General features: G+C 43.2%; 1 long non-coding RNA gene across 1 annotated transcript; it reads left to right on the top strand.

The window, feature by feature from the left end:
• The first annotated feature begins 5,076 nt into the window (after positions 1 to 5,076).
• LOC309361950 lies at positions 5,077 to 5,922 on the top strand. Its single transcript, XR_014164709.1, has 2 exons — positions 5,077 to 5,211; positions 5,508 to 5,922. It is a non-coding gene; the product is annotated as an uncharacterized lncRNA (long non-coding RNA).
• The last annotated feature ends 7,558 nt before the right edge of the window (positions 5,923 to 13,480 follow it).

Genomic DNA, 13,480 nt, shown 5'->3' with positions numbered 1-13,480 from the left:
TACCTGGTTGCTAAGCAACACCTCCACCCATCCCCCTCTGGGCTAGTTGACTTTAACACCAACAGAACTAACCCTTAAGTTACAAATTGAATGATCCCTACTGTTGCCCTTCCAACAATGGTAAGGGTGTTTCATGACTTCAGGCAGCATGTGGCAACTCACAAAAACAACACACACAAAAAAACAATAAAAATCCATGCACACAGGAGGCTAGCATGCTTTATTCCCAATGTGCCGATAATATAACTTGATTATTTTTGAAAATATTCCGGGGAAGGGAGTTTGGTAAATATGCCTGTATGTCTTCCCTTTTGCAAATCCACAACCAGCTCCTACACACACACACACGCAGGCAATCCAACAAGTTTTCTGATTATTCCCCCCAACTCACATACCGCCAATTACATTTGCCTAAAAATAAAACCTCCAATCAAAACCCGACCTCTTATGTAATTAGCTAGGCTGCCTGCCTTTCCTCTCCCACAGAATGCCAAATGAAACCAAAGGGTCTGCGATGCTCATTTAAAGTGAAAGGAGCAGGCACAAAATCTTTTTTGGTCCTGAGTGTGCTCAGCTATTCCATGTTTGCAGCCTGGTTGAGCCTAGTCATAGCTCAAGGAAAGGAAATGACCTCTTCTGGCATCTGTTAGGGAATGATCTTAGCTCAGTGATAGAAGGTCCTTAGTTCATTCCCCAGCATTTCCAGGTAGGGATGAAAGAGATCCCAGTCTGAATAATACTAATACTAATAATAAAATATACCCTGCCCATCTGGTTGGGTTTTCCTAGCCACTCTGGGCAGCTTCCAGCACATAAGGGGAGAAGAGTGGGGGACGATGACATAGTTTTCAGTACACAGCCAAATCATACCTGGCGACCAAAGAGGAAAGGCTGTTAATTTAAATACTGAATTTTGCATTAGCAGTTGCACTACTTTAGTACATTGGGCAGCAGACAAACACTGTGTCCTGTGTCTCCATTTCCCACAGGGAAAACTGTCCCCTCCTTGTCAGTCAGTGTGGACAATACTGAGCTAGATAGCCGAATGATCTGACTTATTATAAGGCAGCTTTCAGTTTTCCTAATAGTTTTTGCTCTGTTTTTGCTCTGTTTGACTGTATGCTGGTCATCAATGGCAGGCAAATTAGACAGGGCTCCACGGAGATGGAAGAAGGGAACATATTACATACCTTTAATGGGCGTCATGCTCCTGGTCCCAGTATGGCAGCTTTCCACAAATAATAGCCCAGTTTGTGAGCTGAAGACCTTCCTGTCTAGCCCATGGGACTCTCCCCAAGGCTTTTGCCTGATTCAGATGTGTCCTTGGGTTTTTCCAAACTGGATTCAATCACATTCCAGCAAATTCAGGTTGTTTGGGAAAGTGGCAGGAAAATGCACTAGAAAATGCGAGATGACGATTGCTTGATGCAATGTTGCCTAACCTGGCTGCAAACTTTTGTGCAAATAAATCAGGTTGGTTGGATGCTCAGCAAAAGGACCACCTGGAAGCAACTCTTGAACAGTGATGATGCCTCTCACTTGCCTGGATGGAGGAGGGGGAAAGGTGTACATGACAGAGGATGAGTGTAGAAACCTCCAACTTCTGTGTTGCAAACTTGAGAGTCGCCTCTGTTGTTCTAACCACTTTTTTCTCTGCAGCCCCGTCATTGGCATGTGGCACCAAAAAAGTCATTTTGAAGAGGGTTCTCTACACCAACAGCAATTAAAAATACAGGAGAGCTGTTTGTGTCTTTCCAGCTTTCCTGCCCCTATATCTGGAAGGCTTCCTTGCTCCCAGGCTTAATACCATTAATGATTTGCCCTTTCTCAATGCCAATGTTTCCTCAAAACTGTTACTGACTGGAAAGTATCTGTGCCCTCACTGATGCTGAGCAAGCCATGCACCTTCCCATTCCCTTCAGAGCCACCCCTTTTTGCAACCCAGAGATCGGGCAGCAGAGAGGGAACTTGCATGCAAAACGGTTTTAGTCCACAAGAAAAATGTGAGTAGGCTGCCTGTCAGTGTCACACACAGGCACACATGCAAACACACTGACACTGCCTTGAGCCTGCACTACAGCTGAAGTCAAAATGACATGGAACTCCTGCCCATTTTGCCTGCACCAAGGCTTGTCAGTTTCAGCTCCTATGTAGTCCCCCGTTTTCAGGTTGGCACTTATGTGCACATGCGTCATCCAGACACACTGAATTCAGTATGACCTCTAAAACACAACCCAGATTCCTACCTTCCCTTTCTCTTTTAGCTTAGGATCGCATCCACACCAAGCATTTAAAGCACATGGCTTCTCCTGAAGATTCCTGGGAACTGTTAAGGGAGCTGGGAATTACAGCTCTGTGAAGGGTAGACTGCAGTTCCCAGGATTATTCTTGAGACCATGTGAAGAATGTGCTTTAAATGTGCTTTGACTGTATGTTGTGGGTGTGACCTAGGACATGGGTGGGGAGCCTCCATTCTGGTGGCCAAATGTGGCCCTCGGTACCTTTCTGACTGCACCTTGGTCCCTACATTGGCTCCCAGTACATTTCCAAGCATTTCCGTGTTGGTGCTGACCTTTAAAGCCCTAAACGGCCTCGGTCCAGTATACCTGAAGGAGCGTCTCCACTCCCATTGTTCTGCCTGGACACTGAGGTCCAGCGCCAAGAGCCTTCTGACAGTTCCTTCACTGCAAGAAGCAAAGTTACAGGGAACCAGGCAAAGGGCTTTCTGGTTAGTGGCGCCTGCCCTGTGGAATGCCCTCCCATCAGATATCAAGGAAATAAACAGCTATCTAACTTTTAGAAGACACCTGAAGGCCGCCCAGTTTAGGGAAGTTTTTAATGTTTGACATTTTATCGAGTTTTTAGTATTCTGTTGGGAGCCACCTAGAGTGGCTGGGGAAACCCAGCCAGATGGGTGGGGTATAAATATTATCAGTTATTATTATTATTGCTTCCTTGTCACTTAACTGATAACTTTTTAAATGCCCCAGTTTTTCTGTCTCTCTGTCTTTCCAACCAAGTTATCCAACCAAGCCATGTATTTTCCATAAAACAAAAATCAGATGTTTTCTTACCTAACTCGCTATAAAATTTCCTGTTCATAGACTTTGTAACACCAGCTCAGGGCTTTTGAATGCACATTTGTTTTCCACCTTCCCTGCTATCACCACCCTAGGCAGTCAGCTGGAAAAAGAAGAGACTTATTTATTGGGAGAGAAACATGCTCAGAAAGATTTTTTTATTTTTTTAAGATAACCCTCACACATCTGTTTCTACAGAAACCGCTCCCCTAGTGCCCTTTCAGAATTGCCAGTCACATGGGGCTCAGAGTGAAGCCCACCCCAGTGCCAAAATTGAAGCAAAATAACAGCAAAGATTAGGGAATGCTTGAAAGAATCTCTCTCTCTCTCTCTCTGGGTAGTATTTGTTAGCATCTTCATTTACTTAAGGCTTTTTTAAGCCTGCTTTTTGACCTGCGTGAGTCTACAAAGCTTGCAAAAACCAAAAGCAAAGCTTTAAACTATAGCTGCCTCTTCCTCACTTCTCCAGACAATGTCGGGTCCTCCAGACTGGGAGATGTTTTCTGTGGGTGTTTCCTGCATTATGTCGTTGATGGACAGTCCACACACATTATTCCTCTTTATAAGTTGTCCTGCAATGCTTCCCTAAGGGCATCACATTAGTGCTGCCTGAAGCAGCAATCTTGTACTACAATGCAACAAAACCAGACCAAACAACAACACCTTAGAACATTTCCATGGATGTAGCCAGTGGGGGGCAGTGGGGGCAGCAACCCCTCCCCTAAATCAAGTAAATAAATGAAAATACTTAAGTAAAAGTATAAATAATCAGAATATTTGAAATTAAAATGCTTTGTGAGGTCAGTTGGATGATGTCACAGAGCATTCTAGCGACACAACTGGCAACTCGACTGAGCGATAGGTGAGGCCTCTGGGAACTGACCAGTCTCATCACAGGTAGCTCAGTTGTGGAACAGGACAGGTGGATGTCCTGCCCCCCCGCCCCAACAACATATGGTATTGTTCACTCTATAGGACGCACTTTCCCCCCTCCAAAATTAAGGGGAAATGTGTGTGCGTCCTATGGAGCAAATGCAGGCTCCTTGGCTTCAGCGATAGCAACACGAAGCCTCCGAAGCGAAGAGGGAGCGCTCCCAGTCCCACCAGGAGATGCTGGGGACTGAACCTGATGCCTTCTGCATGCTAAGCAGTTGTTCTACCACTGAGCTATGGCCCTAGCTCACAATATTGCTGTCAGGATAAAATGGAGAAGGTGGAGGCTGAAGTGTGTATGCTCTGTGGAGGAAAGGTGGGATAGCCTATAAGTGATTAAACTACAGTATATATTTAAATTACTCTCCTAATAATTTGTATATAAATGATAAAAGTGGTATATAAATTTTGTTAAATAAAAAAGAGGAAATGTTCAGACTTTCAGACAGTATGTTATGCCTGAGCCTTCATTGCTGAAACTCCCAACAGCATTTTCATGCTCACAAACACCTGATGAAGGAACCATTGTGACATAACCCATTCAAGCAGAGTGAAGGGGCAACAGGCTGTCAACAGTGGCAGTAGTTGGGGGCTCCCATCTATGAAAAAGCCACAGAAAGTCTTTTCCTACTGCCTGAGGAATTAATCCCTTCTTTAACGTTCATAATTGCTGGATCAATTTAACAGGACTGGAGCTAACATTTGCTTGGATTTGGCACCATTGATAGGGAACTGCCAGCTGCGACCACCACTTTGAAGTCACCCTGGTCTTTGGGCCTCCAGCCCCTTCTTCAGCATGTCCAACCCATCTAAGAGGCGTATGATACTGGTGTTCCACTGGGTTAGGAAGAAGCCCCTGACAGAGAAGCCGTGCTCCACCATCTCGGCCAGACCTTCTGCCTCTGCACCGGCTTGCAACACTCCTCACATTTCACCCTACTTCACGAGGAGCAAGACACAACCCGCTCCGCTCAGGAGGTCCAGCAGGCGCAAGGTGCTGCGATTGCCGAATCTCACCGACCCCAAATTTTTGAGATCTGTCATTGGCAGCGTTGGCCGGAAGAGAGCCCGCAGGTGTGGCAAGCAAAAGATGCCCACGAGCATTTAAGATATGAAAAGCTACTGGATTTAATCAGGAAGTTATGAGACATGCACTGATTGGAAGCGAAGCTGTATAGCGGCCCTGAACCTTCTGCAGGTGCAGATTAAGTAGGCTTGCTTTTAAATGCCATCTGAATCAAGTTTCTCCCCCATCCCTATTGGTAGCTATGTGGACGGTTGCTACCACTTCTTCTTCCTCCCTCCCTCTCCTCTCCAGTGTATCTTTTAACATGCGCCAAAGAAGCAGACAAAAGGCAAATGCTTTCCTCTCAGCTCTGTTCCCACTGGAGTCCACTGGTCTCCTCCTTCTGTCACAGGCTCATCCCCCTGATCTCTCCCCGGTACCAGACGCCTTGCAACCAGAAGTTTAGTGATCCTTCCACTTAGTTCCAGATTTGGCAAGTAGGCCACATATGCCTTCCAAATCTCAAGAAGAGGCCTGCCATCTTCCTCGCTTTGATGCTGAGTGTCACGGAGGTGTTCCATAAAGGCTTCCCTTTTACGGATGGTGTCTGTATTTCTCTCCCCTCCTGCCTTTCATTTCCTCTAAAGCTGCACTGCTACTGCAAAGCACATCAGCTAATGAAGCTGCTGACACTTCTAGGTCTCAGAGGGATTCCCCCTCCCCCCAATTTTATTTTGCAGGATAAGACGTGATTAAGGTTGTTAAGCAGACTTTTTCCTGATGCACCACCCACCGGGATGCCTCAGTTTTCAGACTCTGACGCCATCCTAGAGTGGGGGTTTGCCATATTCTTATGGATCTGAGTCACACAAGGGTTTGTGCATTTAAACTTTGGTGTCACTACATCTTGGTGTACGATACGATAGACTGAGGGGTGTAATTAGAGTCTCAGAAAACCGTATAGCTGGAAGCAGGGGTGCCAACTTGAATAATCGGCCCATCGGACCTTAGGAATTGGCTTCTGTGGCTGGAAGGGACCTCAAAGGCAATTTAGTTCCATCCCCCACCAATGCAGGAATATTCTGCTGATATTTATTCACTTAGTTTTGGGGCTCCCAGACTGTCACTATTTTCCGGTGGGATTCACTCACACACTGTCAAAATGTTGGTTGCACAATCAAAGATGATTTGGAGCTCTTGCTCTACAAACCTGCCACCCCAAAAGATTGGAGATTTTGCAATAAGAAACACACTGTGAAAATATACTGTCAAGTGTGGGATAACACTAGCTTTGATGCAGCTCTGTCTAGCCTCCCCTCAAAAAATATGTGAGTGAGTTCTCATTAAATAGCCCACATTGTCTTATCTCCCCACAAACAAATCAGAATGAATGCTCAATAAGCTGGTCATCTGGGAAGACTGTTAGTAGATAATCAGTAAGTTAGCACAATTATTACTCCCTAGGCAATCTGGATTTAGTCAATTTTGGACTGACAACTAGGTATCAAATTTATAACCTATCATTTTTCCTAGAAGAGAGTACAGGGTGGCTAGCAAGCAAGCAAGCAAGCAAGCAAACAAACAACACATCATAAAAACAGTCAAACCAGCATGACAGTAATTGAGTCCTCCAGTACAAAATGTCACAATTGACTCTGTTCCAAGGACTTGGACAAATTGGTAGATCTTAACACCCTGTATGGTCATGTGTGAACTTCCTGACTTCCCTTTGGAGGTAGGGGAACCTTCATAAATGGACCACTATGAATTCTGTGTCTCTGTGATGTTTCCTGTTCCTCCCTGCCATATGCAGCACGATTTCCATTCTGCAGTTCTTCTTCCCAAAAGCAATGTTTTGTTTTTTAACATATAGTTTTTTATTTGCTTTTCTATCATATCATCATCAATTCATTCATTCATTCATCCATCAACACATACTGTGTTACAGTCATACACAGTATGATAATAATAATAAAAAACATAAATATAAGACATATATACAGTGGTACCTTGGTTTATGAACTTAATGGTTCCGGAAGTCCCTTCTTAAACCAACACCATTCTTAAACCGAGGTGCGCTTTCCCTAATGAGGCCTCCCTCAGCCGGTGCCCTTCCACCGTTCATATTCCGTTCTTATAGACCAAGGTAATGTTCACTAACTGGAACACTACTTCCTTTTTGCAGAGTTTGTAAACTGAATCGTTCTTAAACTAGACTGTTCTTAAACCGAAGTACCACTGTATATGAATATTAATGGAATCATAACTTTCCCCTCCAATTTATTTGACTCTTATAAACCTTATCTTTTGCTCCTCTTCCACTCTTTCCGTGGTTTCCTATCTGCTATTTTTTCAACTGTGTTTTCTTACTCTAGTAAGTTGTTTACATTACATTACATTATCCCATGTTGTAACCTTTACTGCTAAGTATTTTTTGTGAGCCTGATACGATTATTTTCTTGTTATAATATTTTCCCATATATTCTATATATAATGTCCAGTCCTCTTTTTAAATTCTTATCATTTTAAGTTCTTAATCTATTTGTCATGCTGGTAAGTTCTATATATTATAATATTTTAAGGTGCCACTCTTCTCGTGATGGTACTGCATTTGTTCTCCACTTTTGTGGTACCAGAATTCAGGCAGCTGTGGTCATATATATCCATAGAATAATTAGATTTTTGGGGATTTCTGTTGTTAGTATTCCCAGAAGGAAAGCTTCTGGGTTTTTTTTGGGGGGGGGAGGTAACGTTCTAAACATTTTCTTAAGCTTGTTATATATCATCTCCCAAAATTATTTTATTATTCTACAAGACCACCATGAATGGTAAAATGTGACAGTTGTTTCTTTGCGCTTCCAACATAGGTCACTTTTTGATCTAAATATTTTGGCTAGTTCACCTGGTGTCAAATACCATGTATGGATCATTTTTAAGTAGTTCTTTTTTTAAAGCGTTACTAGCAGTGAATTTTAAATTTGTTTTCCACAATTGTTCCCACAAATTCAAATCAATATGATGACCCACATCTTGTGCCCATTTGATCATAGATGATTTCACAAGTTCTTCTTTCGTTTCCCAGTCAAGTAATATCCTATACATTTCAGATAATTTTTTAACTCTAGAACTTAATATTTCTTTTTTGAATTCTGATGGTTTTTCCTGCAAATCCCAATTTCTTATCTACCTTAGATTTTGAATTGATTTGGTGATAGTTTAGCCAGTCCGATACATATTCTCTAACCTCTTCATTTCCCCCATTTTTGGCTCTCCTTCCGAAAAGTCTAACAATTCATTATAGGTTCCCCAGTTGTCACTCATATTCATTTTTTTCCTTGTCTCTGTTTCTTTTGGGGATGGCCACCTTGGTGTTTTGTTCTCTAATATATATATATTTATTTTTCCCATACCCTAATTAAGTTTTTCTAATAACATGGTTGGCAAATCAATTTCTGCAGATTGAAAGCAGCAGCAGCAAATTCTGATTGTATTCGTTGGGTTGATTTCTGTTCTGGATATGGGACAAATTAGCAAACAATAGCAATTTCTTCTTCCAATTCTGCTTTGATCAGAATTCTCTGGCACCTCAGTGACACCATCCCCTTTACCATTCACCCTGATGAGACCATATAATCCAGCATCCTGTTATCACAGATGCTTACGGGAAGGCCAGCCTCAGGACTTAAGTGTGAGAGCACTCTCCCTACAGTAGCTGGCGTTTTTAGGGACATATTGCCTCTGACAATGGAGTTAGAAAATAGACATCATGGATTTCCTTCTAGTATAAACCCTTTGGTTCAGGCTCAAGTGGAGTTTGGGGTAAGAGAAAACCATTTTGCTCCATCATCTATAGCTAGGACAGGTACTTTTTTCCTGTCACTTTTCACATTTATTAATGTCCTGCTATAAAAGCTAGTTTAGGCTATGGGTAAACAAGGCAGTGTCCAGTTTTTAAAAAAAAGTGTTGGCAACTCTAACCCAGCATGAAGGTTGTGTGGTTGAAACACTCCTTAGAATGTCCTGCCCTACCTTGATCTCTGCTGATATTTACGGTAGTCTTTGCTCTGCTCATACACCAAGGCTGGGCAGATATACGTTAAGATACAATATATAGATTATATATACAATATATAGATTATACAATATACATACAATATATACAATATATAGATTATACTGACAAAGGTTTCTGATTCCTAATTGCTTAATGAGGGCAAACAGAAAGACTCACCTCAGCTCTGAGTTAAGCAGTTAGAATACCCAATCTGCAGAAAGTCAGATATAGATTTGTACCTGCATATCCAGGAAGGGCTGTATCTCAGTGGCAGAGCATCTACTTGCAAGCAGAAATTCCGAGGTTCAGTCCTCACTGGCAACTCCGCATAGGGCTAGGAGAGACTGCTGCTGAAACCCTGGAGACCTGCTGCCTGCAAGTCAGTGTTGACAAGTGCTAGTCTAGATGGAACAATGGTCTGAGTCTGCATAAAGGCAGATTGTTATGTTCTTATGTCTCATGGGATGTCATTGGTAATTTGCGCTGCCCTCAGAGCCACCATTTGGGTTCTTGCCCCTGTTTGTGGACATTGTGCGGACCTAGAGTTGGTGAGGTACATTGGTTGGACTCTTGGACTAGGACTTGGTTCAGAACCACTGCTCAGCCATGAAGCTCCTTGGGTGACCTCGAGGAAATCACTGCCTCTCAGCAGGGAGGATACAATGGGGTGTGGGGTCACACATGCTTGAGCTCGTTGGAGGAAAGGCGAGGTTTAAATGAAAAGACAAATAGAGAAAACAAAATAGATTGCACAAACCTTAATACAGCCCATTCCTCATGTTCCCAGGTGTGCTGCAATGCTCACCAGCCCACAACAATTCCTGCTGAAAACTACAGGCTCAGATTTCATTAAAAAAAGAATAATAGTGAGAAAAGGGTTTTTCCCTGGAAGTTAAAATCCTTTGCCCTAAAACGACAACCTCCCTTTCTTTTTAAGTCTATGTGCTTATGCAGGAGGAAGCACTTTGTGCATGCTCAGAGGCATTGCCACATTTCCCCATGTCTGGGGTACGAATGTGTGTTGCTTGTGATCTAGCTGCCCACAGAAGCCTGGATCAGACACTCTCAAGAGAGGAGGGTTGCTCCAGAGACTTTTCTGTGTTTTCACTTCTGATAGAAGCAATTGGTGGGGATGTGGGACGATGAATCACGACTGCATTCTGTTGAGGACTGGACTGGTTTTGACAGGCAGGCACTGATGTGTTTTGCAGACTGTATCTGATGCTAATGCTCGGCCACAAGGAGCAACCCACTACACTGCCGTTCCGGTGTCTGAGCACAATCCCTTTTCAACACGAGACCTGCTCTAATCCACCCTGGGATTTGGCTGTGTCTCTAAGCAACGGCAAAAATGGATTTGCCTATGTTTTGTATCCGTAGGCTTGTATCCTCACACCTCAATGGTACAGTAGCCTCAGACGCCATTGTTATGCTCTCTGCCTTAATCAGAGGTGTGGAAGATCAGAATCTTTCCCCTCATTCTTTTGTTAACCTCTAGGTAATCCTCCCCAACATTATGACTGCTGAAGAGGCCATGCAAAAATAAAATAAAATGTCGTTTTCTCTTGCAATTTGAGCATGCAGTTTTAGCATGTATAATGGACTGGATTTAAATTCTACTCAGAGTAGACACATTGAAAGTTAATCATGCCCATCATGGAAGGGTGAGAGGGGTGTGTGTTATCAGTTTGCTTTTGCTTGTTTTTCTTATAAGTTTTGTGTTCTCATTTTTATGTTGTGAACTGCTCTGTAATCTTCGGATGAAGTGCAGTGTACAAATGTAATAGATATTCCTGCTACTACTAATAATCTCAATGAGTCTGCTCCAAGTAGGACTAACCATAGGTATTACCCAGTGGTTTAAAGATTGCCTATTTAATTTATATTTATACCTTGTTTTTCACAGTTGTGCTAATTGGTATTTTAAAATGTGTATCTTGAGTGGTCCTTTGTAAACCACTTAGAGGTTTTGGTGATCAAGTAAGCAGTATGCAAATGTTGTTCAATAAAACAAAGCAAAACAAAATACCCCAAAGTAAGCAGGCAGGCAGTGTGTCTACCTTCCAAGGATGTCACTATATTCAACCTGTGTGTTCTTCCATGCAGTGACATGGATGGTGGTGACCTCCAAGCACTCTGAATATGCTCAGAGGCAACTGGAAGAGAGTTCCGAGGGCATATGTGGTACAGAAATGGAGGATGTTATTAGTCTTAAACCGTATTGAATTGCTGCATTGACGCGGTGTGCCAAACCCTGTAAGATGTGCACTGTTTAGCACCATCTTTGGAGATGAGCCCTTTAGCCTGTTTAGGTCCTGACTGGAAGCTTCAGGTCAGATTCTGGCCATGGAAAGCCATGTTCTACCTCTACTGTTGGAGGCAGTATGACTGAATGCCATGACTGAATAACACTGCTGCACTCAAGACCTGCTTATGGACTTCCCATGATATTGGCCACTGTGGGAACAGGATGGTGGTTTAGATGAGCTATTGGCCTGCTCCAGCAGGCTTCTCATTGACTTGTATGTCCTTCATGCCTAGATACCATTAATGTGAACTACCCCTTAGGAGCATAGGCGCCAGCTTTACCCCAGGTGTGACTACCTATTTAGCTCCAATCTAGCAGCAGCTGCCCAGAGCATCAGAGAAATGTCTTTCCCATCACTGTCAACGAGAGCTGAGCCATTGCTACCATGAGGCAGAAAGATGGAGCAGATGCTGAAAATTGGCATCAAAATGTTGGACCACAGGGCTGTGCCTGCCACATAGGGATGGGCAAATCTGCCACTTTCACTTTCTCCTGGTCTCTTATTTCCCCCTTTTCGGTTCTTCACATTTCCATAGCAGTATGTGTTGGTCTGTTTTTAAAATCCCCATGAAAACCATTACCCCTTATAAACACATTTTTGTATGCAGTTTCGAAACTAAAATGCACTTTTTCTTTTGCGAGCACTTCCCCTAATAGGCAGTATTTTTGTATGTCAACTTTCACCATAATATATGCGTTTTTCTTGCACACATTGTTTCGTTGAAGAACCACAATACAAAGTTCAGAGAATTGTGGGTTTTGAAAGAGAGCTGTGTTTTGGTTTGTACCTTGGCTTGAGAAGCGTGAATCAGGTAGTTTCTCATTAGAATGCAACGAAAACAGAATGTATCTCCTACATTCTCTGACCTCTGCTGTCTTGAGCAGGCCTGTTTTGAAGGGCTGTAACTCAGTGGTAGAGAGTGGTTGCTCACCCTTCTCAGGGAGGCGACAGCTGCGGACCTTCACCCTATCAGCCATCCCAGCAGCAGCAACCCAAGTGCTGCCCAATAGTTAAGGAAATTCCCCAGCAAGCAGAAAGTCAATATAAAATGGGCCTAGGCCCCGCTGCAAGGTTCAGTGCCTAACAGTAGCTCCAGATAGGGCTAGAGGGCTGCTGCCATTCAGTGAGTAGACCATACTGAACTAAATAGATTATCAGTGTGACTCCGTATAAGGCAGCTTCCTATGTTCCTTCAGGTGCGGTGGTGGATGTGACCCTGTCGCCAGCATTGAAGCAAGACTCAGCTGCCATTCCATTCAGCTTCTGAACATGGGATGGTGGAGTGACATTGTGTCCTTTGTCAGGACAAAACATTCTGATCTGGTCCTTCTTTCTCCAGATGTGCTCTATCCTTAAGCCGTGTGTTCCCATCAAACAAAAACTGCATCCAAATAAGCAGTGGGGGCGGGGAGTGATATAAGCCTGTTCTGTGCAAACATTGTCAGCATTGCTGCTACGTGGATGCTTTATTAGAAACAAAGGAAGGAAGCTGCCCCCTTTTTAAACCATGTAAAACCATCGGTCCATCTCCAGTTGTCCCTCCCAGCCCCACCAGGGATTGAACCTGGGACCTTGTGTAAGCAAAGCAGGTGCTTTACCACTGAATTATGGTCATTCCCACATCATTTAAAATCATGATCACATAACATGAATTAAGACAAGGAGGTATTTCTGGCAGACAGCAAACATCAGAGAAAGAGAGGGAGGGAGAGAGAGAGGCAGAGAGAGAGATTTAGTTCACTCCAACATTCAACCAGCTTACAGCCACATCTTCTACTTTCCAATCATATATCTATATTTTTTAGAGTCTCATTCTGGAGAAATCTCCAACCACTGAATATCCTAATATTCAGAAACCACCTAGAAAACTGGTCCTGATTTTTTTCTAATGTGGTGGAATCACATCTGCAAAGATATACATGGATGGCCTCACTTTGGTGAAAGAAATATAGAGGCTCGGAGATGGTCTGTAATGGTTTTCTGGGTTGTGCTGACAATGAGATATTGATTGGTCTTGAGTAGTGCAGGAAATTAAAAAAGAAAGAAAAAGGAGGGGTGATTAATCTTTGTCAGGCCCCAAAAATGTGATGCATGACTT

Source organism: Podarcis melisellensis (genome assembly GCF_964234715.1).
Source record: "Podarcis melisellensis genome assembly, chromosome: Z".
Classification (NCBI taxonomy): domain Eukaryota; kingdom Metazoa; phylum Chordata; class Lepidosauria; order Squamata; family Lacertidae; genus Podarcis; species Podarcis melisellensis.
This window is presented reverse-complemented; position numbering and strand designations above follow the sequence as displayed.